The sequence below is a fragment of the Callorhinchus milii genome, unplaced genomic scaffold, assembly GCF_018977255.1.
Source record: "Callorhinchus milii isolate IMCB2004 unplaced genomic scaffold, IMCB_Cmil_1.0 Scaffold9, whole genome shotgun sequence".
Classification (NCBI taxonomy): domain Eukaryota; kingdom Metazoa; phylum Chordata; class Chondrichthyes; order Chimaeriformes; family Callorhinchidae; genus Callorhinchus; species Callorhinchus milii.
This window is the reverse complement of record NW_024704750.1, coordinates 17,620,999-17,632,135: the sequence shown is the minus strand read 5'-3', so window position 1 is coordinate 17,632,135 and position 11,137 is coordinate 17,620,999.

Sequence of the window (11,137 nt, the reverse complement as noted above, 5' to 3'; positions counted from 1 at the left end):
GGTCACTCCAGGCCAATCTCAGAAGGCTCTCAGCATCTCGTTAGCAGTCATTGGTGGAGAAGGTCAACTGCTGGTCTCTGAGCTGGGGAGCTCTATGCACAAAACCTGAAAATTTTGCAAGGATTTTTTTGTTCATTAAAACATCTGCAGCTTAACTAGAAGGCTCACCGTTGTGCTTAGAATGGCAAGAAGAAATCTAGCGAGACTGCTCCAAGCAAACATTTGGTTGAAATTATTCACAAAAGCCTTAGGAAAGCTACAAACCTCTTTTTCCCAGATGCAACTAATTGTGGTTCATACTTAAATGTAATGCATTGTTTATTTCCACTGTAAAGCCCCGCTGTCATTTTTCAATTTGGCAGCGAATCAACAATAACAAGTCAGATGTAATGATGCAATTAACCCAATCATTTCAAGTTATAGATCATTGCTCCATTTTTGGAAAAACGACTAACTTGAAACGCATTGCAAGCTTAAAGTAAAAGCTTAATTAACGGGATTAGACAACAACAACTACAAAAGCAAAACTCAAAATACAATTATCAAATCTTCCCCAATGCCTCAGTGAGTGAACAGATGTTGGACTGAGCCACACAGCCAGATCGCCTGCCAACAATCACTATGAGGAATCAACATTTGCAATACTGGAAAGCTGCAGGCAGTTATGGAATTGAACTCTTGCACAAGTCTCAAACTTCAGGTGACGAGAGAAATGCCATTTGAAACCTTCTGGTCTCTCGTCCAGTGCTCATCAAGGATGTTAGTTACAGTGACACCATGTGAGAGGAATGATAATTCCTTCATTATGCAATCACCATATGACAGGAAGTAGTTTTAAAATAATTAGTAGGCTAAATCGCTCTTTTATCATCATTGTGTGACAATCCACGTAAACAAGAAATAAACTGCCTTGTTCCTATTAAGAAAAATCACGTGCAACTTATTTTCTACAAACTGGTTATTTCCTGAGAAATATCCCAAATTCATGTTGAATGCACTGAACTCACAATGGTGCCAATTTCAGGGCATTGCCATGAAGTGCCTCACTAGATGTAAAATTTCTTGATTTCCCAAATAGCCAGTCTGCCTCTGGTGGCAACCTGATAAACAAGAAGGATTTTTTTTCACACGTCTTAACATGATGTCTGAGATATTGGACCTTGATAACTGGGCTACAATGGGGTTGCCCTGTATAGTATGCTCCTGGCTCATAGGTAGGACTTGGAGGGGCAGACCAATCACTGGGGATAGGGATTATTCCCACTCAACTCCTGTTAACTCTACAATCCAATCCCAAAACCTAAAGGGTACTGTGATCCTTACTGGACAAGATGCAGAAAGCTTGCCAGACAGACTGTACAGTGTACAAGTTAATACAGAAAAAGACCTTAATAACTTAATTATTAATAATAACACTTGTATAGGTTTAAGAAATGTATATAGACAATTTATATAATATATAATCATTGCATTTGAAATAGAGCTTTTCACGTCTTCTGGACGTCTCAAAGCGCTTCACAGAATATACTGTAATATAAATTGACTGTATATTTGTGGGCGAAAGCACAGCAGCCAATTGCGCACAGCAGTGTTCCACAAACAGTCGTGGATTGAAATGACCAATTTATTATTGTGGGTTTTTTTCTTGAGGGATTATTATCAGGCGTGTGAGTAAGGAAACTGCTGGGACTCAAAACTAGATCTCTCGCTTGCGAGGCAAGTGCTCAAACCACTGAGCTATAGGACTCCACTGCGTAGTCCATCATAAAATTGAAGAAGCACTTACTCCTTAAGTGCACACACAACTACATTTTAACTGGAACACTTGTACTTCATAAACTGCTTGAGCAAAGTCCTTCCCTCTAGTTTTAAAGAAAACTGAATATAAAATATACAACTCTTGCATTTTATATAATATCTTTCACATCATCGAGACATCTCACAGCCCTTCAAAGGATTTATCATGAAGTGTAGAAACTCTCCTGCAGCAAGCTCCAGGAGCCAATCATCCCCAGCCTCGCCCGGCTTTACTGGCTCCCCATCCCCCACAGGATTGAGTCTGAGATCCTCATCGTCACTTTTCTTGCATGGTCTTGCTCCTCCCTACCTCTGCAACCTATTAAAATGTTCCCAACCTGCGCCCCCCACCACTCGGCAGGTACTGGTCTGCACCATGCCTGCCCCAGCATCTGCGGTCAGGCCTTCATCCCCCATCCTCTGGAACCCCACTCTGGAGTCCCTTCGCCTTGCCCTTTCCTCCTGTAATGCCCATCTCAAAACCTTCCTCTTTGACTGTGCCTTCAGTCATCCTCTCACCCCCACAACCCCCCCTCCCCGCCCCCCACCTCTCGATTACAATCCTCAGCTCAGGTGCAAACCCTCGATTGTACAATGTCCTGGGACGTCCTTCCGACAAATGCAATTTGTTGTTGTTATACATTTGTAGGTGAACACGTCAGGAATTGCAATGATTTTAAACAAATTTGTCTTCGTATAGAATTTTTCAGATGAGATTTTAGTCAAAAGTTGAGAAATCTGGATTCCATAAACGCCTATAGCTAACTTCACGTTAACATGTTGGCCCCACCTTATCAGCTTTTTGGCAAAAGGGATTGTTTTAGTTGCCATTTATGTTACTGTTTGACTGATTAGAGCTTTTTATGTACTTTTGCTGGGGAAGCTGTATCAGATACATTATCCCAGTATTTGAGTGTTGCGAACTCTTTTGATTGCAGCCTAGTATCAGTCTGTTGACCTATTCGTATTTTTTTCATTCCATAGTTCTACAAAGTTCAGCTCTCAATTTATTCTCTTCTGTTTGCGCCTTTGTTTGTTTCGGTGTAGCTAGAAATAATAATAATCCTTACATTTTGTATCACATTGGGAGGATGCCCCAAAGAAATTTACAGGATATATGGTAAAACTTCAGTGACTTTTTTTGTGGTGAAAGAATACAGGTGCAATCCATCAGATGATGCGTTAAACCAAGGGGATTTTTTTCATCAGGCAGCTACACAGCTTCCACCTAGCAGCAAAGCTTTCTTGCAATTGGTTAACAAAAGACACCAGAGATAATCTAGAAATACTTTTTCCAATCTCCTCTTTCATCACACATAGGCAGAGACAGTTTCAATAACAAATGAGTTTTAAAAGTAAACACAAAGAGCAATGTTCACAAAATCTGATGTTTAGTGCCAGTGCTAGGTTCTACAAGCTGCATTGGTTGAAGGAATGGTTCACATGTCCACCCTCAGCTTTAGAAAGGTGACTTTGTACAGGGAAACCCAATGATCAATAAAAATGTTCCTCATTTACTTAATTTTAATGCAATTTTTGGTGTTTTCCACCTGCATTACATACAATTTCTCACCAGTTAATGAAAAGAACAATAGTTCCATTCATTAAAGAAGAGCCTCTCTGTAAACTAAAGTGATAAATATTTTATGATCACAGTGCCTTCGAATTATTATTGGAATGAGAGGGAATCGCAACTTAAAAAAGCAGGGAGTGAATGTAAAAGGAAGTGTTCTTCTGCAGAAAAAGTCAGTGTGCAGAGAGCACAGTTGTTTGAAATGTCCACCAGTTATTGTTGGTTTAAAGTCAATTGCATCACATCCCAGCTTCAGGCCTCAAGAAAACACTGAATGCTTTGCACAAAACACTGTTAAAATGAAGCTTTTATTGATATTCTCCCACCACCTCCCATGTGCTATTCAGGATTTGTTCTTTGACTGCAGTTTCCCTTTATTCAGCATTGATAAAGACATTTGCAGTATTCATTTCTCCCAATATACAAATGCATAGAGAAACCGTATCAAATAATATGCTAATAATTGCATTGTTTTAACTTGGTATTGAGTATCCTAGGATTTGTATTGTTGAAATTAAAAGTCCTGCACAGCTCTTTGGCAATGCATTCTTTCAAATATAAAATAGCAAACTGAAAGAAGTACAACTTTTAGGAAAAAAATCTTCAGACAAAGAACAAGTAAGAGGTTTTTTTGATAAGTGAAAAGTTAATTCAAAAGATTGTTAAAAAAAAATTTGGCAAATGATGGATAACTTAGAAAAAGTTAAATAGATAGTTGATCCAACAGTTACAAACTTTGATTTCCTCATATTTCCAATGTGGAAGGCTAGAAATCATGCAAAGTGTTTACACCTGCTGAGGTAACAGGATGAAAACAATTACATTACTAACATGATCATTTCTTTTGGAAGTTTGCATTATTCCTTTAGTTCACTAAAGAATGAAGCTTCTGCAGCAGGACATCTTTGAAAAAACAAATCTAGTTTTAAGATTGCATCTCGTTTTAAATTTTGTGCTCCACTTTTTGTTTGTGCTTCTTTTGCAAATTACATCAGCAGTTCTCACTGTGAGTGCAAATGAGTGTCAAAAAGCAAATTACTGCATAGCGCAATCGGAACCATGAGAAACAGAATAGTGTTTTAGCTCCTTTGGTACTACAGAGGAAACTATATTGCTGGAATTGTTAGCCATCCTCAAGCACTTGCAAAGCAATCTATGCCTAATTTCAGCAGGTTACTTGGCTAACAAATAAAGTACAGCAAAACTACACTGTTTCTTGCTAATTTATAGGTGGGATATTGGTTTAAAATCTCTTTAACAGAAAAGAGAATTTGGGGAAATTAAGTAGTGACACAAATAGTCTCCTAGCTTTCTATCCTTCAGATGAGACGTTAAATCAAAGTCCTATCTGCCTGTTAAGTTTGACATGAAGCATTCCATGACCCTATTTGAATAGTAAAGTTTTTCCCAGTGTCCTGACCAACAATCCCCCAGAAACATTGGTCACACATTGCCTGTTTGGGACATTAATGTATGCAAAGCGACTGCCACATTCAAATAGTCATGACGCTTTTCAGCAATTTCCTGGAAAGCATTTTGAGTTGTTTGGAGTTTGTAGATATCATACCAAATATAAGGATTAGTATTATTTAAGTGTATAGTATATGGTACCACATTCAATATTTTTGCTAGTATGGCGATAGCCACAAATACTTAAGAGCATTCTAATCCACTCCATTTTACAGTGTTAACACTGTCAAACAAATAGAACACTTACTTTAGATTAGCATATGATGTTACTGGATGTTACTGAAGCACGATATATTAAAAAACAATATTTTTCCAATTCCGTTGCGAAATTTATTGTGCTTGGTTTGATTAAATACATCTGAAGAGAAAAAAGCCTCATTGCAGCTTTCAATATAAACTGTCCTGCAATCAGCTTAATGTTATGGCAACCCACTGACTGTATTTTGTAAAATTAACTGAAAACATTAAATCTTTGCTGGAATCTCCATTGGGTTTCTATTCTTTAAACCATAAGGATATTTATTATTGCGATTTTTCCCCCAAAACAAAGTAGCCCTTAAGTTTGACCCTGATAAACAGCACAATTTCCCATTGTGCACTGTTGCATACAGCCTGAAGTTATTACATCAATTTACTTCACAAAAGAATTTGGCTGTCTACATGACTAAACTGCAGCTTTAACATGCAAATTGCTGCCAACCAAGATGTTTAGTATGCTGGTAACAAGTTCCACCAACCCTTTAACTCGTCTTGAATTACTTATCCTGCTGAGTCGGACAAAACTTGTAGACACTCTAATCCACACAACAATCACAAAAAACAGCTAGTTTACAATGGATTTGATAATGTTATTTTCAAAAAAGTAAATGGCTGCAATCAGGAATTGCTGTTGTCAACATGCACAAACACAAATGTCTTCCACAAATTTCACAGTATTTCCTTTCCAAGCTGCAGGAAGTTGAAAGATTATGCAAAGGCATTTGAAAAAATTTGGATTTGGGAGTTAATTGCATATCAATTAATGCAATTATAGTTTCTGGGGAATTCAGTTGGATGATTATTTTGAAGATAGTTAAATAATGAGCCTTTTGTTTATAGGTAGAACTATTGCAATTAGTTGAGCTAATATTTTGCACAACAATATTAGATTCTCAGCAAATCAAACACTGGGAATTACTGTTCCCATTAATAGGAGAATTTCACATTCAGCAGTAAACTCAGAGAAGAAATCACAAGAGAGGATTAGTTAAAGAAGGCCTCTTAGCCTATTTTATCTTGTTTTGAAATAAATCAAACATCCCAGCCTCAAACACTATTATTGGTAACTGATTCCAGCTATTTTTTATCATCTGCTTCCTGTGTCACATTATTGAACCTGTAAATCCTGACGAAATGATTATTCAAAGGCTGGTACAATGATGATTTGTGACAACATTAATCATACATTTAAGTTCTCAATCTCAGTCATGCCATCCGAAGCAGGCATCAGTAAATGAAAACCAGGTACTACCATCCAAAGAAGAGGGAAATGACAGGACAGAGTAGCAAGAGAAAGTTCTGCAGATTTACAATTTAGAAAGTTTTTGCTAGGTTTTTTAACACGACTCTTCTATACTAAATTGCCTTATCAACACAAGGAACTTCAACACCAGAGACTAAACAAATGCGTCTCCAGGAATTTCAGGCCTTACAACGAGGCTCAGGAACAATTGCAGCAAACCTATCTTTAACTTTCAGGAAAATGTTTTAAATAAAAACTTATCAATATTCTTAAAGGATTGACTGAAAAACGTAATACAACTAAACTTGGCTTATTTTTGATAATGCAGTAGCTTGATTGTTTTTCTCAGATAACGAACATTTATAAATGTATTTAAATTGTCATCAAGTCATTTTTTGGACTAGTTAAATGAAAGACAAAATTAGTGCAAATTTTAAATTTGTAGCAAAATGCCACCACCTGCAACCTCACCCACACCAAACTCTGCACATACAAACCAAACCTCACCAGGCTCCCCTGACTTCTAGGAGACTGATTTAAAAATCCTGATCCTCACCTACATATATATGGTTTCATGCCCTATCTCTCCCAATCCCTGATGTCCTATCCCACTACTCTGTTTTGCTAACTCATGCTTGCTATGGGTCCCCCAACCTCTCCATGCCACCATTGGGATTCAATGTCCCTAACTTCTGGAACACTCTCTGTATTGCCGTTCCCTAACAAGTTTTACATCCTGCTTTAAAACCCACCTTTTCAGTCACACTTATGGTCACCTCCTTTGCTTGGTTGAACCTCGTCTTTGTAAAGCTCAAGATTAAAATGTCATCCTTCGCGAAGGGTGCAATATAAATTCAATGTTGGTTTATCTCATCTTTTTCATTTTAACGTATGTATTTTCTAACTATGTATACAATCTAGTCTACCCAAAACTATAACCTTGTTTTCCTCAGTAGATATCAAGTAAGTATTAAATCAAACTTTCTGTTCCCAATCAGTTCACAGCCAGTCAATCAGTATTAAATATGGATAAAAATCCAAAATATCAATAAGTTAAATGAATAAATCAATTATAAGTAATTTCACTCAAGAAAATATCTTATTTTGTTCCCGTCGGTCTTACCTGTATTTTCAGTTCACTATGGTCACTATCAAATGATTATTACAAAACTGAAAACCAGTAAACTTAAAAATCAAAATCAATGAGGATTTATCTTATTTTGTATTTTGAAAATGTATTAAAATAATTACTCTAGTGGAAATACCCATATAACAAAAAGATGATAATAAACCTTACTTAGTGAAATACGAATGTTGCATAGTATTTTCCTTCCCACACACTAAAAATGACCTCAGCCATTATACATTAGAACCAGATGTGGATCATGTGATCATATCAAGCTAAGGTTATTCTGTAAAATGTGCCAAAAACACAATAATGGCTTTTAACTGGAGAGCACATAAGATGAACTGAAAGAAACTGAGTTGCTTGATGCAAAGATTATAGAATAATGAATACACACGCATACATACCAACCGTAGTGGACATCTCTTGTGGACACACTTATTTTACAATGTATGTGTGCAAAACTTGAGGTTTTAAAAAAGCACAGCTCATATATTTTCTCTCTGTGGGGACAATTTCATTTCCAAAGTCAATAAAAATAGCTTATGTTTTTCCCATTACTGACTGAGCAATCCTACAATGTCAAGAGATACTGAGACGGTGGAAACAATAGAAGAAGCAAATCCCTACCTAGTCTCTAAAAGTATGATATAAACCAATCCAGCAATTGTGCTACAGTAATGATAAATGGTACGGTAGAGGCGACATGAAATTTGACTGTAAAAGGACTTGTTAAATGTCCTTTTATAAAGCAGCTGTATCACTGGGACACACAAAGGCTACAAAATCCTTATGTTCTACACTTCCCTTGCAGGCAAATATTTCAACAGCACCCACATGCTCTTTTACTCCGATCTCGGCGTACACCCAAATTCAATTATTAGACAAAAAGGACATTATTCTGCTCTCCACAGGGCATTTAAAACTGAACCAAAATTGTGAAAGAAATTAATGCAGCCTTGCAAATATTTTAAAGACAAAACAGACATTCAGGGTCCACTCCCACATACAAAGACATGCTTTTCTCTCAATCCAATGAATATCAATGTTTGAAAGTAATCTCTTTTGTGGCCCTCCTATACAACCCTGACTAAATTTATGGTAAAATAGAAATACTGTTCATATAAATTTTAAAACGATCTTTTCTCAAAGCTAAATCTACATTTTTCGACTCTCCACACATTGTTAACACCTTAACCTATAAGTGCTTATGTGAAAAATCTGATCAAAAGAATGGGTAGTCTAGATTAGCTTTTCAAATCATTTATTCAACATCAACTGACTGGACATGGGAATTTAATAAGCAGTTCTATAATACCAGGTTTAGCCAGTACAGTTTTCCCAGCAACAGATTATGCAGCCTAATTTATATACATTTCAGGCTGAATATAACATTATCTTTCGTATCTCTCAAAAGCCCACACAAGAAATGTATCCATCAAATATATAATGAAATATAATGGATGTCAAATGGGGAACAGGATAAAATTCACTGCTCCATCAATAACCTGCCTACACTCACTGTTGAGACTCTTACATAAGAATGGACATTATGCTACAATGATACAATGCAATACAATTTACTTTTCACATCAGGGGGACATCTCAAAGCACTTAATGCTGGATGGGCACCTGAGTTGGAGGAGGAAGCGGAGAGAGGTGAGAAAAGAGTTGGAGAGGTGAAAGATGTTCAAAAGCATGGTCAAAGAGGTAGATTTGAGACATACTTTAAACAACGGGAAGGAGTAAGCAAGGGAGTTGAAGGGACTCTGAAATGGAGTTCACAGAGCTTGGAAGACTGCTGCTACAAATCAAACTATGGAATACATTTGCAATATTTCACAGCAGATTTACCCCAAAAAGCCTGATAAAAATTAGCTAACGTGATAAAAAGAATTCTGCAGTTCTAGATGAGGCCAACATCCAATATGTATGGCAAACTAAGGTTTTAAAAAGAGAGTAAGATAGAATGAGTATGAAATGTGAAAAAAGTGAATGAGAGAGAGCATGAAAGATGTGACAAAGAAGGAAAGAAAGAGAGCAAATCTTCAAATGTGCCGTTAAGAAAAGCTGTTTTCCACTGAAACACAATTCGAAGCAAATTCCTCAAAGGAATTGGAGCAAGTGTCATAGAAATACAAATTACACATGGAAATAGCTTATTGCACTTTGATTGGATGCTGGTCAAGTTTAAAATTATAGCTGGATCTTTAGCAAGCTACAGAACTCCAAGAATAAATCCAAGAGTAACTGGAAAAAACGATGCATCATCCAATGCAATACAAGAGGAAAAACTTAAGCCAAGAGTCAGTTATAAACACAACGTAACATATGGGCCAAAGGCTGAGCATTTCTTAAGCTTCAGTTTTAAAAAAAAAATTTTTATCCAACAGTGGCTTGTATGCAAGAGTCTTATCAGAAATCTCAAGACTCACAAATACAAATCTATGCATTAACCAAATCACCCCATCAATCATTACTTTAATTAGGGTATTAATTTGTAAAGAAGGATTAATTCAAAGTTTTTCAAATCTTGAGGTGAGAATGATAACAGTTCGCAATTTAAACATTAAAGTAAGTTGGGGGCAATACCATGTTTCTGACACACACAGACAGGATAAAATATTGCATAACTATCATCAGTGGTACATGTGCATAAAGAGAGCCTTACATTTACAGGTTTACTTTTTACACAGAAACCCATGATGCTATATTTTATTACACCCCAACTGTTTGGAAGAACATCAAAGTCCTGTTATTAAGAGGATAACATACTAGGATAGGAAAGTTACAGGAAGGGAAGGAATTTTAAACCAACAAAATAAATTACATTAAATGACCATAATTGAATCATTCTGCATACAGAAAAATACCTTACAGAATAGTAATCTTACTTATCACTATAGTTTTTTTTAGACATGGTGTCCTTCAAGCATTAACAGGGAAACCCAACCCTACACTATTTACCCTTTTTCATATGGAAAGTTGAGTCTGCATTTGTCTACAAATAAATAGGAAAAAATAATCTTTTAACCTTTGGCATTCCTTCGAGAATTTGAACCTTTAAAGATATTATCAGCTTTGTTGCAAACATACAGATGAAACAAGAAAGGAACTATCCAGAAGATTTCTTTTCAAATAATGAATGTGTGTCACGGTTTGATATAGTTATCAGTATTGCTAACAGCAATCACCATCCAAGGATGTACACTCCACCTCACTGAGCCAGTCCGGAACCTTGGGTTCTTGTTTGACCCTCAACTATCCTTTCTACACCACATACATGCCATGACCCCCTCTGCCTTCCCCCACCTCCATAACATTACCCGGCTCCGCCACTGTCTCACACCGCAGGCCACCGCCACCCTCATAACATTCATAACATCCAGGCTTGACTATGCAAACCTCCTACATTTGAAACCTTCTAAACCCCTACCAACCTGCCCGCTCCCTCCACTCAGCGGGTTCCGGCCTGCTTCACATCCCCCACCTTGCCTGCCCAACCTATGGCGGGAGGCCCAGCCTTCAGCCACTCTGGAACTCCACCCCACAGTCTCTCCGCATCGCCCCTCCTTTCCTCATTCAAGACCTGTCTCAAGATCCTCCTCTTCGACAGTGTCTTTGATTACTCTCCTTCTCCTCCTGCCCTCCACCCTCGCCGATCCAAGCT